Source organism: Meriones unguiculatus, chromosome 12, assembly GCF_030254825.1.
Source record: "Meriones unguiculatus strain TT.TT164.6M chromosome 12, Bangor_MerUng_6.1, whole genome shotgun sequence".
Classification (NCBI taxonomy): domain Eukaryota; kingdom Metazoa; phylum Chordata; class Mammalia; order Rodentia; family Muridae; genus Meriones; species Meriones unguiculatus.
Window position 1 is genome coordinate 18,327,704 of NC_083360.1, and position 15,926 is coordinate 18,343,629.

Below are 15,926 nucleotides of genomic sequence, written 5' to 3' on the forward strand. Positions count from 1 at the left end.
ACATAAGAAAGTGACAGAAATAATGTAGAATTGTGAATTTTAATAAATTATGAGATAACGCATTTAAAGGAAGAGAACTACACAAAAAAGAAAAGAAAAGCAATATGAAGAGGATAAAAAATTATGAAACCAAAACTTACTTAAAAATAAATATATGTACACACAGGATGATGGCAAGAATACAAAGTAAACCCCCAAAAGGCATGTAAAAATCATACTACAACTTAGTGACAAAAAGATTTTAATGCAAAATAAGAAAAGGATTAATAATGCTTATTTCTTGGTCCTCTAATATTAGAACCGTCCCTCCCCAGTTCTGGGCTGAGGCACTGAGTAGCATCATGAGTCTACTGTAATTCTGAGAAATGTTTCCTAATTGTGCTGGATATTTTGGAAGCAAGTCTGACGTACTGTGGAAACGGGAGAATTGAAAACTATAGACTCTGCCTCCAACTCTCAAAATTATGAAATCTTTAACAGTATAAAACACCGAGCTAAAGGGGGGAGGTTGAGGACACAGAGCAGTCTCCTGGACCTGAACTCAGCACTCTCAGGCCCAGCCAGCAGCGAACACAGTAGTGAGGAAGCTCAGAAAGCACTCAGTTGGCTATGGTTTAGAGCCCAAGCTTCCGAATGATCCAATGCAATGGGGCTCATCCCTTCCTCCACAGAGGGTGAGGGCATCAGCCACTCTCCTCTCCCAATTCAACCTCTCTCCTGCTTACATTTCTCAACATATCCATGCCTGAGCCTCCCTGGCTCAGTGAATGTTCTACCTGGCTATGAACCCTTCTCACATGGTGGCAGGATAACCTCAAGCATCCTGAATTGTGATTGTTTTCTGTTTATATATTCTCAGAGTTGCTCAGTCTCAGGTGATAAGCATCTTAAAATGAATCCTCATTGAGTGGATGTGGAAGAAAAAGGGAAGGGGAAGGAAAGGGAGGAAGAGACTGGGATGAATAAGAGCGGAAAATGTAATCAAGATATATTGTATGATAAAATAATGTATTTTCAATAAATAAAAAAATTAAATGACACCTTATTACATCACTCCATGATATGGGGAGTAGGGAGGATACTTATTTTTCTCATTCTAGTGGCAATGAATAATGATGAGGAATGAAAAACTAGCCTGAATTTTGGCTAAATGAGGAAAATTTGTTCTTGTAGTTTAATGTGGTATTTAAAATTATAAGTTATCATTGTATTTATTGACATAGTGACATTAAAATTATATCTATGATTAAGTAGCATATAAATAATTTGCAAAGATATTCTATGTGTACATCTAAATTTACACAATGAAGAAAATATATCTGATAGCATGTGCAGTAGGTGTCTGCAGTAGTCAGTTTTCGCCAACCTATGAGAACCAACTTCCTTCAATGGCAGCAATGGGCTATGTGTTTTTATTGTAATATATAAGAAAGCAATAATAAAACGATTTAGAAGAAAAGGTAATTTTACTTCATAGGTACCTATCCTGTTTATAGATTTGTGAGGTTTATATTTTATTGCTATTGTAGGTAACAATAAAATATTTCTATGCAGTCAATAAACAGCAGAAATAAAAAGTAACTAGATGACTATTATAGGAAACATGAAGAGAGAAATCTGAGGGTTTTCTTCCATCTCTTAAAGCCATAGGCACTTTGTCTGGTACTCTTTTTCTTGCCTTTGGTGATGGATTTAATTTCATTCTGTTAGAATTACCTCATCTCTGTATTATTCACCCACAGGACTTAAGGGTCTCAGAAGTTTAGAAATGATGACTTGGTTATGTAGTCCTTTCTCCCTCTAATGTAATTAGTATCTGTAAATGAGTAGAGATATACTTATATTTGTTGAATTGTGTAACAATGAACTAAAAAGGAGGAAAGGTTCAAAGTGTGTAGCATAATGCTGGATGAGTATGTGATGGTTACCAAACACCATCTCCTACTACCCTTTCCTTATTCCAGCCCTTATCCTTTTACTCCCTCAGCCCGTATACTGTTCACTTGTCAGATTCCAATACTACATCGAAGCAGCACAAAGGTTATCCAGCTATTCATCAATTCCTCACCTCCCTGCATAGATTTCCTGGCAGCATTTCAGCCCCTGGTGGGAGAGTCACAGCCTTTGGCTCTGCTTGCAGAATGGCCAAAGAGCACATCTGGATTGAGCATTTCATTTTCAATCCAAACCTGCTTGTATTAACGCTCTGTCATTCTTAATATATACCGGGTAACATGTAGACTGCTAGATTTGTACTCATTGGAAAAAGACAAAGCATGACATTGTTGGGGCCATACCAGCAGGGGGTATAATTCTTTGTAAAGCTATATAATATGTTCCAAACACATTGCAGCTGTTGATAGCTTTTATTACATTTGCAGTTAGGGACCTTATTATATTTGCAGGAAAGATTTATTATATTTACTTTTATTGCTACAGCAGTTTGGGATATTTTCGTATTTGTCATGAACTTGCTTCATTTATGTTCCTCGAGTTCATATCTGAAGTTTGCTACATGAGCGGCCTATGAATAATTTCACCTGTTGTCATTACACTTGCAGTCAATTTTCATTACCACCCCACTAATATTTCACAGTGTCTGCAGGTGCTGCATATTACATTAGTGGCTTGAATATTTTAAAGTCAGCAGTAATGGGGCAAAGCAATCAACTGAAGAAAGGGCACGGAACCCATCAAAGGCTCAAATTCTTGGCAGATGGAGGGAGCACACTGGGCTACAGGAGCTGCCTCTGATCAGCAGCCTCATTTAGAAGGATGTGTCCAAATGACTTAGAACGGAGTCAATCAGACCTGTTCAGGCTCACGCTTTCTAAATTCTCTGCATAACATTGCCTTAGGGTTCTACCAGCCCTCTATTGATGATCGAAATAGAGATAAGACACTAACATCTAATTTATGGCAAATTGACATTTACAGTGGTATTCCTTGCCTGAACCATTTCAACCTGAAAATCTGTAAGATAACCATATAAAATCACATTGCAGATTAATCTAAGTCAAATTCTCACACCAGCTCTGGTGGGGTTTAGGGATGAATCTGCCACCTTAAGATCTTTGTATAGAATTTGGAAGGTCAGCCACAACCCCAGGCCCCCACCGTTCAAATGTCCTCTATTTCTAACCGGAACATTTGATGCAAACCTGGGTTTGATGGTATGTAACTCATTACTGCATAATGACACCAGCAAGAGGCAATTTGAGGAAAGGGAAACCTGGAATAATTAGATTATATGCTGAAAGCAGCAGCTGCAGAAGGAAAGTAATAATCATAATAGAAACTCATGTTTATTGAGTGTTTACTGCTTACCAAGCAAAACTGTTGAGTTCCTTATATACATTAATTATACTTTATGACCACCCCACGAGATGTTCACAATAAGTAGCCTCTTTTTGCCAAGGAGAAACTCAATCACAGGTGGTATACAAATAGAACAAAGGCACAATAGGATAGAGAGAGTGAGCCAGGTTTAAGCTCAAGATGATTTGACTCTAAACCCCAAGGTCTAAAGTCCTAGTTTATGGTCAGCTGAGCTGCATGAGGGAATCTATTTATATTAAATTATTAAGCATGCTGTATAATATGCTATGTTCACGGGACTTTCTTCGAACATGCAGAAAATTCTACTTAACCAGTATTTCAATAAATAAAGTTCTTTCCAATTAGCTGAGAATCCACCTGTTTCCTGGGGTAGTTTTCTCTTGCAAGCTGTTATGATGCTGTGGTCATGATTCAAATGCAAATAATATGTCTATGTCGTCCTTACAGCTACAAAGCCCACAGTGTAGACCAAAACAATGTGTTCTAAATGTAGTGGATAAGAGTAGATCAATTATCTGGAAACAGATATTGACCGAAGATGCCCAGAAGAGAGGGTGTGTTTTTGTTTTTGTTTTTAAAGGCTTTTATTCATAAAAACAAAAGCAACATAACTAAAGACAGCTTATTATACGGATGAAATCTATATCCTAATCTTCAGGCACAACTAGATGCAAGGGCTCTTTTGAAAGGATTTTGACATCAAGGCAGATCTCAGTGTTATATTCTGTTTCTTTCAGTTACCTTCACCCATATCTCCTACCATTCTGTAACAGCAAATTTTATTAGGACAACAGAGCCACCATGCCTATCCTTGAGGCAAAAACTTAGTGACTGACTGAGATAAAAACTGGTCACCCCTGTGTCTCATGCACTCCTACACCAGGTAGTGCAGAGCCACTCTCACGTTACAAGCTGAAGCAGAAGAGGATGAGATTAACAGTTAGAAAGTGTCTGCTGCTGGAAGGAGAACTGATGATGAGAAGGACCCTTGCTATCACAGAGCATAAGAGTAATGAAATCAGAACTCTGCCAGAACCTGCAAAAACCTAGAGAATTACTTTATAAACCCAAATTTATATATAGGCATTACCTATATAGGCATTACCTATATCCCTATAGCCACTAAATATCCTGGATTAAAGATTTATTTATTTTTATTTTATACATATATACAATAAATATAATGTATGTATAAAATAAAATAAAATGTATATTTATAAATAAAATAAAATGTATATGTATATATTCGTTTTTATGTCTATATAAAATTTTATACACACACACACACACACACAAATGTTTGTATGTGTGTGTGTTTTGCCTATATGTGTAAGCGCTGCACAGGAAGATCAAAAAGAGATTTGGATCCCCTGGAAATAGAGTTGCAGAAAGTTGATAGGCTCCATGTGAGTGCTAGGAACCTAACCTGGGTCCTTTGCAACAGCAGCATGTTTGCTAACCACCTAGTAATCCCTCCAGCCAAGTATACACATAACTCTTGTGGAACAAATCACACACACACACACACACACACACACACACACACAAACAGACAAAAATGTTCCCAGGAAATGCTTCTCAATTTTGATTTGCATGTTCATAAACTATGATTTTTTTTAATACAGAATCTGAAGTGGAACATAAAATGGCCATGATCACATGGCCATCAGCTGAGTAATTAAACTGTAATAATGGTGCATTGGAAATTACAATTTTGGCTACTGCCTGTTCTCTCTTGGTCATTTCTATGTCTACTATGGTAGCTTAGGCTCTGACACCCAGACATGATCCTTAGATGTTTTAGTATAAATGTTTTTATTTCCTCAGAGAAAGGGATGAAAAGAGAGCCATTCCCAAGCTGTATGAATACATGCCTTGGGCTGAGCGCAGAGCATTTCTTTCTCTGTTCTAGTTATTCCTAGCTATGCCTGTAATCTTCTAACCTCCAGACAATCTAATCTTTGTAAGCCCAGACGCTGAAGATTTCTGCTTCCAGCCTCCGTCTGCTAACCTAGCACTAGAATGATTTCAGCCTCTGAGACTTACTGCCTTTCTAGTGCTTTCAGAATTCTGGCTGACTGGTTGAATTCAACTGTTCCAGCTCAGAACTCCTCTTTAAGCTGACTGATTCAAATTGGCTTCTCAGTAACTTCCTCTGCTTGGAAAAACTGCCTCTGAACTCCACAAACTGAAACAGAACTGAATGGAATTATAGGAACTCAACTGCACTCAACTGAAGTACACCAAACTCAGCTCCATTGTAATGTCTCCACAAACTGTATTCCTGTGCCGTACTTAGCACTTACTGTACTTTCTTCCTCCCTTGTACTATACTGTCTGTCTCTTTCTCTAAGCTGCACTTAAGTAGCTTCTCTCTCTGTCTCTCTCTGTCTCTCTATCTCTCTCTGTCTCTCTGTCTCTTTCTCTTTAGTTGGGTGTATCCTAACCTGTCAAATGATTCACTTTATCTGTCCCTCAATTACAGGTCACTGTTTGGGATTAAAGCTGTGTACTGAAGGCTTGTCTGTATATCTAGTAGGATCACCCAGACCTAGCTCTTTGGATGTGATCCTTTGCCAGAGTAGCCATGTTGCTGTATTAAAATTCCTCTATGTATTAATACTAAATGGATGTTTGAAAGAGTGACTCTCTTGAAAGTCTTTGTGATTTGATTTACATGCAGGCTTTTTTATTGGAGGACATTGGTTTTTGTTTTATTGGCTGTTTTTTTTGCATTTTCCTATATAATAATACAGCTATATGAATTCTAATTTTCTTTTCTCCTTCTAAAACCTCCATATACCCCTCTGTGGTCTGCTTCAAACTCATCGACTCTTTTTTTCATTAATTGTTACATGCATATATGGATATATATTTCTCAATGTTACATACTCAATCTGTATAATGTTACTTATATGTGTATATGTATGTTTTTGGTAAGACAACTTAGCTTTCAGTAATATAATGATATATTTCTCCTTGGGAAGACTATTTTTCCCATTCTCAGTAATTGTTAGTTACCTGTAATTCTTTGTATAGGGCTGAGGCCACATGGGTTTTCCCCCATCTACTTTGGCATGTTTATTATTTACTTATCTGGATTATATTCGGGTAGTCCTATTGCTGAGACTTTATAAGGGTATATTTTCTGACATTAATAAAAGTCTTACAACAAACTACCTAATCCACTGGCTCTTAAAATTTATTGACCAGCTTGTTTTGAAATATCCCTGAGCCTTCAGTGTATCTGAGAGTTGATTTGTAGATGTATTTATTGAGACTGGGCTCTAGAACTCTGCATTTTAATTGGTCATGGCTTTCTGCAATGGTTTCTGTCTTTTGTAAAGATAAGTTTCCTTGAAGAAGAGTGAGGATTATACTTCTCTGTAGGTAAAGAACGAATAGTTAGAGTGTAGTTAGTGATGATGTTGGTTTAGTAGAGTTTTGGTTGTAGGTTCTTCCCCAGAGTCCATGACTTCACTAGGTGGCTGGTTAGGCTTCCAGCTTCCTTCTTGCTGAGCAGTCTTATGTCCATCTAGAGGGCTTTTTAACATGGCCAAATTATATGTGTCACTAGTGTGTCCTTAGAGATATCGTTCTATGATGGTTCTTCTAGGGGTCCACAGGTATTATACCGGGTGGAACAGTTGGTTGTTTCTCTCATTCCTTTAGAGGATTATATGATGCCTTCTAGTCTGTTAAGGTAAGAGTTTTATTTTCTTGAGAGGGTAGGCAAAAAAGAGTGAATATGAAATATTCTCATAGAAAAAGGTCATTGGCAGCTGGGAAGTAAGGGGAATGGATCCAGTGTCAAGGAGTAGAAAGCTGGATGATCACACTACATCCACACTCTAGAGAAGCAAGTGAGACCACACTGTAAATCCTAAAAGCCCAACCCTAATAATGCACATCCTCCATAAAATCTACATGCTTAAAATGTTCCATTATCCTTCTCAAACAGTGCCACCTTCTGGAGACCAAGTATTCAAATGGATGGGCATATATGTAGAGGAATTTTAATCCAGCATCATGGCTGTTCTAGCAAAGGATCACATCCAAAGAACTGGGTCTATGTAATCCTACTGGAATATAGACATACCCTTATGCCATTTGCACACATCTTTATTCTCCAACCAGGTCTAGTTGAGGGGCAGATAAAGTGATTAATCAGAGAAAGATTTGACAGACTAAGTCAGAGATAAGATATACCCAACACTTATAAGAGAAGCTACTGAAGAGCAGTGAAGGGGTAGGAGGCAGGGGAGAAAGATACAGGGACAAAGACAGAGACAGAGACAGAGAGAGTTCAGTGAAACTCAGTTACTTCAGTTCAGTTCCTGGAATTCAGAGGAAGCTTTTTTCCAAGCAGAACAATTCAGTAAGAAGCAGAGAGAAGCCAGTTTGTATCAGTCATCCCGGAGTGGAGTTTTGAGCCAGATCAGCCTGAGTTTAAACAGCCAGCCAGAGTGCAGGAAAAAACTAGGAAGGGTGAACTTATTCAACAGTAAGTCTTAGAGGCTGAAAATATTCTAGGCCTAGGTTAGTAGTTGCAGGCTGGAAACTGAAACCTTCAAGGTCCAGGCTTGTAGAAGATTAGATGATACAGAGGCTAGAAGCTTCCAGGTCTAGGCCTAGGGATAGTTACATAGAAACTCTCTGGGCTCAGTCTAAGCCATGTAGTCATAAAGCTTGAGAATGGCTCTCATCTCATGCCCTCTTATGAGGAAATAAAAACATTTACACATGTGGGGAACATTTCATGTTCCTACCACAATAGTTATTAAACTGTCTCAAAACTAATCATTTTCAAGTCTTTTCTAGCCAGAAACACATAATGTTAATCTGGAGATATTCAGCTCCCTATTTCACTTAAAATAGTGTTCACTAGAAAGCATGGAGGTGATTACCCTAGCCTCTACAGTGGTATGTCATCTAGAATGTAACCTCCCTCTCTTTATTCTGAATGTGGCCACTTCCTGTCACCACATGCTTAGAAACACTGATCTGAGGCAGTATCAAGCTGTTTCATATTTTTTTAGTTTTTAAACATTTTTTATTTATTGCAATTTATTCACCTTGTATCCCAGCTGTAGCCCCCTCCCTCATGCCCTCCCAAACCGGCCTTCCCTTCCATCTTCTCCTCCCATGCTCCTTCTCTAGTCCACTGATAGAGGAGGTCCTTCTCCCCTTCCCTCTGACCCAAGCCTATCAAGTCTCATCAGGACTATCTGCATTGTTTTCTCTGTGGCCTGTCATGGGAGCTCAGTCTCCAAGGCTTCTTCATTTAAACAGGGTTTCAATAGGGACTTTCCTTCTTAAAATCCTAAGATATTAACATACTTGAATTATCATCATCACCAAAATAAAAGAACTGAGGGGAAAAATGATGCCAGCTGCGCCTTTCTCAGAGCATCTACTTCTCTGATGATAGCATGCAATAAACAAACATTAGTTTCTCAGATTATTAGTCTTCAGATGTTCATTTAAGAAATGATATTTGCTTTCATAATGGCATGTGTTCATAGCACAGCAGTTATTTTTTTTCCTGTTCCTCTGTAACTAGGTAGATCCAACTGCTTACTTCATAAAGAGTATAAACAAGTTCATTCGCCCAGTTATTTGGAGTCACAGTCTCTATTGCCTTACTATCAGAAAAGTGGATAGTTTGATTCTTCAGTTCTCTGTCTCTTGAATTTTACTTGGAACTGAATTAATTCTGAAAAGAAAATTGTTACTTATTAAGCTCTGCAAAATTTTAATATCTGGCACATGGACTGAGAACCTTGAAAAAAAATTAAATACAAGTTGGAGGAACAAAATACCAGAAGGAAAAAATTTGGCTGGTAGCTTTATCATTAAGGCTTAGTGTTGCCTAAGCAGAACTGTGTCCTTGGCACATCATTACATGTTATGGAAGCTTTGTTCCCAGGCAAGTGGCTTCATTGATATACATAAGGCTATTTTTATTCAATCACCTTGTACAAAATAAAGACCCCTTGATCTTTAGCAAACAAGCTTTACAAAGACCTTGGCAGAATGAGACCTTAGTGAGTGGTCAATGATGGCCTTAGACACTTTAATGCTCCTAGCTTGATCTTGAACTATGAAAGTAACATCTCGACTTTGTAGAAGTTTGTGAGGCAGAGATTATATGAGTAACGTGAGTGACATTAAAACGAAATATTGCAGAACTGAAAATATCTTAGTGGAAATTATTTTTTGTTATCCACAAAGCAGACAAAGGAAAGAAAGGGGGTTTCCTTTATTAAAGCAGAACGTCTGTGCCGCACAATCAAGCCGGGGAAAAGCAACATGAGTTTATCCTGTAGATATTGTTTGAAGTTACCGTCTTAGTTCAGACATCTCTTGCCTCACTAGGGGGGAAAGTGTTTATTTTGCTTTTACACTTCCACATCTCAATTCATCTTCAAGGGAAGTCGGGGAGAAACGAATTGAAGGAACTGGATGTTCTTGGAAGCAGAAACTGAAAGGGAGGCCATGGAAGACCACCACTTACTCTCTTAGTCCTATATTTCTCAGTTTGCTTTCTGACACCGCCAGGAAACCCAGTGTGGCACCACCTACAGTGAGCTGGCCCCTCAAGCAACAATCACTGACAAAATGCATCACAGGCCAATCTGGTGAGGGTATTTACTTAGTTAAGGTTTCTTCCTCTTGAATAACTCTAGCTTGTGTCAAATTGACATAAAAGTAGCCAGCATATTTTGTTAATTTATTTTGGTGTCAGACCTTAACTGATACAAAGTAGAATAGCTATGGCTTTAGCAAAAATCTAAAATCTGAAACATTTAGCTATATGGAGGAAGAAAGGTTTCCTAAATATTTCCAAACAGAAACTCAAGATAAGCCTCTTAAATTTAATTAATGAACAAATAAAAATGTTGAATTGCATGAAGAGAAGTAATAAAGATGACACTTTTATCTTTGTCTAACTCCCCCATCTATCTTTTCTTGCTGAATCAGGTAGGAATATAAGACACATTTTATTGAGTTATTAAAACAGTAATAAGAAATTACATTTTCTTTTCACTTTCCAATTCTGAGAGTTTTTTCTATATTCATTTATCCTCAGAACAACATTCACATACACAATCATTCATATGACTAGAGGATCAAAAGAACAATGACAAGAAGGCAGTGGATTCAGAACACCCTACCAATAGAGACAACACAAGCAACTGGGTTCCTACATGTGAAAGAAAATGAAGAAAGTAGCTATGCTGAACTTGATTAATTAGACCATTGTAATTAATTGAGAGAGTAAGGACTGGAGGGATAGGCTTCGAAAATAAGACAAATATCATTTAAATTTAAGTTGATGTTTGCATCTTTTCATCATGTTTTCAAATTTAAAAGATAAGATTGCTAATTCTTCTATCCTTTGAATTTCATCATTAGTAATAAGTAAGATATTTTAGGAAAAAGAAACTTTGAAAACACAAAGTTTTTGTTGTTATTATTGGTTTTTTGTTTTTTTTTTTGTTGTTGTTGTTTTAAGACATGGTTTCTCTGTGTAGCCTTGGCTGTCCTCTACTCTGTTTGTAGACTAAGCTGGACTCAAACTCACAGAGATCCACCTGCCACTGCCTCCCCCAAGTCCTGGCATTACAGGCTTGGATCACTGTGCCTGGCTAAAGCAAAAACATTTCAATAAAACAGTTACACAAGAGAAAGAAAAGAAAAAGTGTTTTTCTTTCCTCTGAATGATCTAATGGTGTTTATTATGTTTTAATAAGAGTAGGAACTATAACAAAATATCATAGACTAAATGCCTTTTAAAGAATAAACATATTCTTCACTGTTAAAGAGGCTGAGGTGTCAAGATGTGAGCAGATTGTGTTTCTGGTGAGAGCAAACTTCTGGGGTCCGAGAGGGTTGGATGATGCAGCAAGAGGGCAAGCCATTACATATGCTGGAATCAAGATCAGAAGAGAGAGAGAGTCAGACCTTCTGGGACTGGAGTTCCAGAAAGTTGTTAGCATTGGGAACTGAACGCATGTTCTCTGAAAAAGCCCCAGGCCATCTCTCCAGTCTGCTCTTCTTGCTTTAAAAACAAATAAATAAGTTTTCCTGTCAGTAAATTTTCACATTAAAAAAAATCTTTTACAAAACAGAAAGAGAGAAAGAAAGAAAGAAACAAACAAACAAAGAAAAAAGAAAGAAAGAAAGGAGAAAGAAAGAAAGAAAAGAAAAGCTACTGGTTTTTGGTAGCTGTTTCCTAGCTGGGTAGGAAGTCAGCCATTAGCGAAATAAGGAGACCACAGCCCTATCTTAGGAGCTGTGTCTTCTGATAGTCAGGGCACTGCTTTGTGTTTAAAAATTCTTGGAGTCTAAATAGTTTCTTCCTAGTGCATCAGAAATTAAGAACACCAGACACTTTTCTGTTTCACATGCTGTGTGCTCAAAAGTCCAGCTTCATTTCACCATTGGAGCTATAGTTTTGTTCCCCCTTTTGGACTTTTCAAGACTATCATAGGAAGAAACCTATTTAAAAAGAAATCCATTTTATGATGATTTAAGAAGGAAAAAGATCACCTTGATCCATGTACATACCACCCATTTTACACATAACGAAACTCAGAACATGCAGTGTTTCTATTTTCTCTTTCAGAGTACCCACTCCAGGCTCCCTTTGAAATTCACTAGGCAACAATAATCACCTAACTGCTATGTAGTTACTGAAATAAAATATAATGTCTGTTAAAGATTACCTTAATTATAAGGCAGTCTTAACTGGGAGATCTCTATCACCCTTTCCAAGGCTCAAAGAGTATCATTGAGGGGGAGAAAGGATGTAAGACCTGGGAGATGGTAAGACAGGATCAGAAGAGCTGCCATATGGGCATAGCAGGGCCATGTCATTCATGAACTCACAGCAGCTGTGCTTGCCTGCATAAAGCCTGCAAAGGCCTGGCTCTTAAAACATTCAGTCATAAATGAGGTGGCACTGATGGGGCCAGCTTCACCCAGAAAAGCTTTGGGACGTCAAGGGCTTCTGGGGAAGCCAGAAAATGGAATCACTGTCTTCAATGACACAGCAACTGCTGAGGAACAGTGGATGTTCTAGTGAAAGATGTCACATTCAGGCCCATGTCAGGGGCCCTACTTACACCTACAAAGAAAAACAAAAACAAAAAGACAATAGAGTGAGATGAGGAGTTGGTATGTGTGGGTGCTTAGGGTGGAATGAGGCTAAGAGAAGAAGGGATAAGTGTAACCATAATACAAGAAATATGAAAATGACAAAGAATAAATTACAGCTTAAAAAGTCCAGTAGCAGAGCCCTCAAGGCACTTGTTGCCACGCCTGACCACCTGGGTTTGATTCTCAGACTTTTATGGTAGAAAGTGTGGAGTTCTCCAAGCCATACTCTTAACTGTAGGTTTATGTCATGGCATGCCTGTACCCACATACACACTAATTTGAAAGAGGAGGTAGAAGGAACAAGAGAGAAGGAGAGAGAGAAAGAGGGAGAAAATTTCCAGGAGTCACTGGAACCAGTTTTGTATCTAGATTTGTTTTTAGTCTACTTGATGACATAAGGTAGAACCAAATCCTGGTAAGCTAGCTCAAACAGCACAATGGTGTTTTCTCCCCACACTGAACGCAGCAAACGTGAAGTCATGGGGACTTGATGCACTGCTGGGCTCTCCTGAGGGCCATTTTCCTGGCTGCCTCTTCCCCTGCGATCTCCTGGTTTTTCATAGTGAACGGGAGCTGCAGTAAGACGTCTCTCTTCACCTCAGAAATCTGTTGGATTAGCATCTTATTTTTATGACTTTAACCTTTAAGAATTAGCCTCAAGGTTAGTAAAGGCTAAGGGTAACCATCAGGTTAATTATTTACCTAAATTACTTCCTAAAAGGCTACATAATACAGCCAAAAGCATTTGCTTTTTTAAGCATTCCAACTGGGTTTTGATCGTCATGTAAAAGACAATAAAACATTTTTTAACAATCTATTTAAATATATTTTATAGAATCTATCTTATAGATTTAGAGAATCTTTTTTAAATATATTCTAACCTTATAAAAACTTCTTATAAACATATTATATTACTACAACAGTAAAAATATTTTTGAGTGCTAAATTATGGAGGTTTGGGGGTGTTTTATTCTAAAATGTTTATGAGGAAAAATAAATTTTATTATAAATAAAATTTCATTTTCATTACTCAAATGCTTGGTTTATGCTTCTGGTTTATATATATATGCAATATGGAGTGTGTGCTTTATGTTTAGGTTCTATGGTTATGTGAAGCAATCTTATCTACTAAAAACCTAAAATAAAACCAAAAGACATCATGTGACCTATTTATAAGAATAGGAAGAAAAGTTCTAAATCCACAGAGTATAATGATTAAATTTACTATCAATAATAATATGTATTAATTAAAATTCTAAACAATTTAGAACTTGATGTGTTAAAACAAAAGACACACATTGGAGTGGGTAGAGAAAGTGGTTCTGTGAGGGACTGAGAAAGGGAGAGATTCAAATCAAATATAGTGTACAAAATTCTCACAGAACTAATAAAAGTGATGAAGAAAAAAGCAATTTTAATATCAGATAAAATCTTGAAGGTCATATGATGATAAACCTTAAAAATTACCTTTATACATCTGTTTTTATATTATAAAATAATAAGACTCATAAAAATTCATTAAAATGTTCATAACGTGAACCACAGAAAACCGTTACCAGGAATATTTTATTAGAATATTACTGTTAATTTTTTTCTTCATTGGTATAGTGGAAGGAATTATCTGCTTAAAATGAAGTGATGTGCGAGTGTGTCTCCATGAAATTGATGTGGTTTAGAAAGTGTGTTTTGGCCTTCTAAGCATAAGAGTATGAGTTTGATTCCAGAACTCATGAAGAAAGCTAAAAGGTGTGAAGATCCACGCTTATCATTCCAGCACTGAGAAGACAGAGGCCCGAGGGTCTCTGGGCTTCACCGACCACTTAGATATCGGTATCCTGTTTGGTGAGTTCTAGTTCAGTAAGAAAACCAGCCTCCAAAAAAGAGGGGTGTGGTATCTGAAGACGAGCACGTGAGGTTCTTTTCTGCTCTTCACATACGTGTACGGGCATGTGCACAGGCCCCTCTACATGGATGTGTTTCCTTGACCATAGAAAATGCACATACACAGGCGAAATTTGTAGAACCATTGTAATGGTTTTGACGACTTGAAAATGAGAAATTAGCATAAATAAAAACTCAAAATTTGAAATTAGTAAGGCCTCAAGAGTATGAGAAATATGCTCATGGACTGGAACTATCAGTTAACACGAGTGTCTATCTGCACATGCACATAAGCAAGAAATGCAGGTGCAACACACACGTGTATCATGATGGAGCATTGTAGATGAGTCTTTTATCTTTTTCCCTTTCTTTTCTTTTCCTTGCCTTCTTCTCTTATGGTGCAGGGTTTCACTGTATAGTCCAGGCTGCTTTAAAAGTCACTAAGAAGAAGGTGGAGACGTGGCTCAGCAGTTAAAAACACTCTTCCGGGACAAGGGTTCAATTCCTAACGTAACTAACTGTATGTAACTCCAGTTCCAGGGTATCCAATACCCTCTTTTGTCTCCAGTGGATACCAGGTACACATGTGATACACAGACATACATGCAGGCAAAACACCCGTAAACAGAAAATAAAATAAAACAACATTATGTAGCCCAGGGTTTCCTGGTACTCAAAATCCATCTGTCTCAGCTTTATGAGTGTTGGGCTTACAGCCTTGGGCCTGAAGCTATTTTATTGTCAAAAAATATTACGTGTAATCTTACCATTTCTTATACATAATAGAAAAGTATGTGGAAATCAATACAACTAGAGTAAATACAAATTAATTAGGTTTATTATATTATTTGTGTATTTCATATTTTCAAGTTCAATAATGTTTTCATTCTGCTTTGTTTTATCTTCCCTTCCATTGAGCGCTAACAACACCACAGGCAAAATTCAAGGAGAGGGAAGAAAAGAAAATCTGGCTAGCAGAAAACCTGAAAGTAATGCATATATTAAACTAATTATCAGATTTCATCACAATAAGTCTATTAATAAAATTTGCCATTCCATACACTGTGCAAGGTAGAACACAGGGGAAATAGAAATGTGCTTATGCATATCTAAAAATAATTATATCTCATTAATTATTTTTGGAAAAAGCCTCAGATTATGTGATGAATTGTAACAACAAATTTGCTTGTAGTTTGTAAGGAACATATGCATTAAATTGGATATTAGATGATTAGCATAATTATGGAAGTATTTAAAATTTTAATTTATCTTAGATTTAAGCCACTTCTACTTTTCTTTCTGAATATACTAAGTAGATATAAATGGAAGAGTATAATCTTAGGGTTCAATTATCTAAGCACACAGTAAGTATTTATATATAACTATTTACTGTTTGCTGTGTTTAGGATTAAAAATCAGAACTTTATGAATGTACGGCATGGGATCTCTACTGAACAGCACTTCCACTCTACATTGAATGAATGTGTGAATGAATTCCCTTTAGGTTGTCTTTTCTTGTGGACCATTGCTCATATTGTTTC